The sequence below is a fragment of the Lathyrus oleraceus genome, chromosome 5 (genome assembly GCF_024323335.1).
Source record: "Lathyrus oleraceus cultivar Zhongwan6 chromosome 5, CAAS_Psat_ZW6_1.0, whole genome shotgun sequence".
Taxonomy (NCBI): domain Eukaryota; kingdom Viridiplantae; phylum Streptophyta; class Magnoliopsida; order Fabales; family Fabaceae; genus Lathyrus; species Lathyrus oleraceus.
Window position 1 is genome coordinate 304,615,850 of NC_066583.1, and position 4,700 is coordinate 304,620,549.

The window sequence follows — 4,700 nt, forward strand, 5'->3', positions numbered from 1 at the left end:
AGAACTCATGTGCATGGCAAATGGATCCTCCTTGCATGGGCTGATATGATCATATGGAAGGCCCAAAAGCAATTGCAAATGAGTTCTGAACATTAACCAAATTGATTTGGACGTGTAGTTTGGAATGAATTGGCTTGTGCATGGAGTTTTGATGTGTTATGCATAATTGAACCAAAAACTTCTCCTCTTCGAAAATTCCACTTGCCACATCCAAACATAAGCGTGTGGGTAATGGTTGGATAGGTCTTGATGTAAGGAACAAATGTTATGTTGAGCAAAAACTCATTTGAAGTGTGGAAATTTATGAAAACAGGCCATGAAGTTCATAGTACAAAACATGCCTTTGAAAATTTTGTCAAAATGGTCCAACTTCAAGCCCATATGTTTTGATGATGCAAGCTCCGAATGGAAAAACCTTCAACATAAACGTTGTAGATATTTTCAAGACAATCAAAATGGACTTGAATTTTGCATCATTTGGATTTTTAATGAAGACGTTATAGGCACTTGAAGTTGGACTTTTTTGTTTTTCAATGCATTTGGTCCAAAGTGACTTATAATGTTTTGTATTATCACATGTATTTCCTTTGAGATTTTGAAGTTTTCTCAACATAAAACTTTAAGTAGACACAATAAGCTTTCCAATTCATTTAATCCCACGTCAAAATCATAAAAAATGAATGAGTTATGTTCTTGGGAAGTTGACCTAAAGTTAGGGTTTCAGTCAAAATGGCCTATAATGTCTTGGAATGGATGATGACCTTCCAAGGTTCAAATCAATTTTTGATGAACATGAAAGTTGTTCATATGGTTCTTAAGAACATTTTTATTTTGGTATCATCTCCATTTGACCAACACACAAAAAGCTAGGTCTCAGTGCATTTCAAAATAGTCAGATGAATTGACTAATCAACAACTCAAGTCCACAACTCATGTCTTGATGAATTGATGATTGAGGGAACTCAAATAAGTTCAAATATGCATGAAATGATGAATTAAAGGACTTCCCTTGTTGGTATTTGACCATGGGCTGAGGTTGCTTCATGGGCAAGGTATTGTTGATGATCAAATGAATTAGGGTTTCCTTGGAAACAAACCTCAAACCCTTTGACTTGCTTTGATAAAAATGATGAGTTGACATACTAGGGAAACATATTTGATGGATGAGAGCTTTGGGAACCATTACCATGCTTGCTTTCATCTCCTCTTGGCCCTATCATTGCACAAAGGATATCCTTGAAGCTTTGGACCTTATGACTGCTCAAGCTACAAACCAAAGATGTTAGTGACATATTTTTGTGCTTTTTGGTTAGTAAACAAAAATGAGAAAAGAAATAATATACAATTCAAGCATGCTTGGTGATATCAAACTACTCACAAAAGAGATCCTATCCCAAGGGAGGGAACCAAGATGCTTATGATCCTTGAGGTCATGCAAATGCAATGTTATGATGCATGAGGGATCTTAGGGCCAAAATTAGGGTCTTACAGATGCCTCTATTTAAGGTCATTCTAGCCGGAGAAGTGAAGGTTAAAATCTTCGTCTCGACGAGGTAGAATGGGCTTAAATAATAACAAAGAGACGAATTTTGGTCCCTAGGAGACCTCATGATGCAAATGTATGTATGCAAAAAAAAGTAATGCTCTGTGGGGATATGTATCCACAAAGAAGGAAAGAAATCCGGAGAAATAGACAATCCAATATGGGTAATAAACTCAATGGAATAGAGACTCTGGGACTCTTGTGGGGATGGGAAAGGGAATATATTGCGTGAGCAGGTCACGACTGAAAACTTACTGAGACACAGGAGGGATTCCATAAATGGAAGGACTCGAGCGGACTCAAAGATGCATGTACTGGGGAATATGCCAATACAGCAAAAACTATCCGCAATGGATACTTTGGATAAAAAAAATCCGGACTCAGGCGGGGAGAATCCTCCAAAGGGGCTTCGCTGGGGGAAAACTCAAGCAAGACTCCTTTGGGGAAGCAACGGGATGAGGTATTACCGGTTACTGGGTAATAAGCTCAAAGAGACGAGTGATCTGATCACCGGTATAAGGGTGAGAGAACAACACGCTCGAGGAGAATGAATATCTAAAACCAGTATACAGGTGAGAGATATCAAACATCCGAAATCATCTGAGGAAGACCTAAAGAAGGTATGTTTCAACTCAAGAAATCTGACTCCAAAGGGGACAACAGTCATAATAGGGAGCAGAAAGGAAGGAACACCAAGGATACCGGCTACTGGGCATATAATAGGTGACCAACCAAGACGTGAATTGGGGAATATTCCCAAGACACTCATCATCCAAAAGAGGGCTAACACACAAACTCGATTACAGGATGGGCATTCGATTCCGCGAAGAGGGTACGAATCTTACTCGACTGGGGAAGAACCAAAAGACTTCAACCAAAGAGCGCATGCGACACATTATCTATTACTGTCAGAACGTAGATAACATACTCGCGTGGAAGATTATCCACAACCGGTTACTGGGTTAATAAAGGATAAATCGACCGAAAAGAAAGGACATCAAGATACCGGTTACTGGGTATGTAAAAGATGACCGATCAAAAGGGAGAAACAGTCATTACCGAAGAAAAGGGTAACTGAAAGATGACTCACTGGGGATAAATTGCTTTATCAGAGCAATTATCCGAGTGACGGAATATCAATATCGAATATTGGATAATGATAATCGTCAAAGAGGGGATTACGTCTACCGAATACGGGGTAGAAAACCACGGAAGAGTATCTGTCATCGGTTAGGATGAATAGAAAGGTTAACTCTACAAAGGGGATAAAAAGAGGGTTTACGACTACAGGTATGATGGTAGAAAACCAAGAGAAAGAGGACTTATAACTACCGGTATAAGGGTAGAAAACCAAAGATTCCGCCTGAGAAAAGATGGACGATTATTGGTTACTGAGTAATCATTTGTCTAAACTGCAGGGGAAGTGCAAAGGGTAATAACAAAAGTCAATCTAGGAATAAGCTAGAGAGACACCATGAAATAAGACTTATCCTTATGAGGGTATAACTCAAGGAAAACTCCATCCCAATATATGTGTTGGGTAGGAACTGAAATAATACTCATCCACGAGGGTATAACTCGGTGGGGAATATGGAAGAAAAGGATAACACATTTTCTGCTTATGGGGCTGACTCTATATGGGGAGATCAGACACCAACATCTGCTTGGGGAAATGTATTACCGATTAGCAGGAGATAACAAACAAAGATATATGGCAAAGGGTGCAACATGAATATCTGAATGTTAAAATTATGCATATGTACATGATTTATATGATGAATGCTGACAAAGACAGACATATCTTAACACAAACAGATTCACCAATTAATGAACAAACATCCGGTACTACATCTCGCGAGAGAGAAAAACCAAACCCACTAGAGAACATTCAATCTGATAGGGGCAAGATACCGGGAAACCAAGATTTCTGCTGGGGAACCAGACTATTGCTATGGGAACAGGATCGCCACACAGATAAGATCTGTCGTAGGAACAATTCTACTGGGGAACTTATCAGAGGGGACGACAAAACTCTGTGAGGAACAACCATCAATCAAAAACTTCCACCAATCGCTCTGCTTGGGGAGAAACCCACAAAAGGTTTTGGAAAGATAGGATGCCAGGAGTGTGACCAAAATCTTACCCTGTTGAGAATCATACCATCCTTGGGAGAGCACTGAGGACATCCCAAGTATCCCTTTTTTATCATTGTGAATGTTCATTTTGTTCAAAAACAAGTTATGAAAGTTTATTTAAAACAATGATATTTCTCAATTAAAACATGCAAAACATTTGTTGAATAGAAACAAATAAGAATGCAAATAATTGGATAAAGGCTCAAATTTATTTGATGGAATGGTGGTCTGCAAATGGCAAGACTCCATGGATCTTTACAAATTTGAAATTGGTGATATATATTGGAAAATGCTACATTGAACATAATGACCATTTCTCCACCAAGTCTGAATCTGATGTATTTGAGGCTTCAGTTGACGATGACTGAGCGAGAATTCTTTGACGGACGACAGATTGCCGAACAAAGTCTTGTCAGGACGCAGTTACTTGCCAAATCCCTAATTTTTTCCTAGATTGCCCCAGAGTGAGGTACTCAATCTAGCGGGATATATATTCATTTTTTTATGTCTCTAACTTTTGCCTGGATTGCCCTTTCGGGTTTTCAATCCACCGAGACGCTCATTTTTGCCTAAGTTGCCCTTTCGGGTTTTCAACTTAGCGAGCTATTCTGTTTTTTTTAGGCGAAGTATTTCTTGACTACATCCGAATTCACAGGACGAGTGAAATCCTCCCCATCCATAGTGGTAAGTATCAAAGCACCGCCTGAAAAGGCTCTCTTAACAACATATGGACTTTCATAGTTTGGAGTCCACTTGCCCCTGGAATCGGGCGCGAAAGACAAGACTTTCTTGAGCACAAGGTCACCTTCCCGGAACACACAAGGCTTGACCTTTTTATCAAAGGCTTTCTTCATCCTTTGTTAATATAAATGACCATGGCACATGGCAGTTAATCTCTTCTCTTATATCAAATTCAGCTGGTCATAACGAATCTGAACCCATTCAGCATCGGTCAACTTGGCCTCCATCAAGACTGTCATTGATGGGATCTCCACCTCTACTGGGAGTACAACCTCCATGCA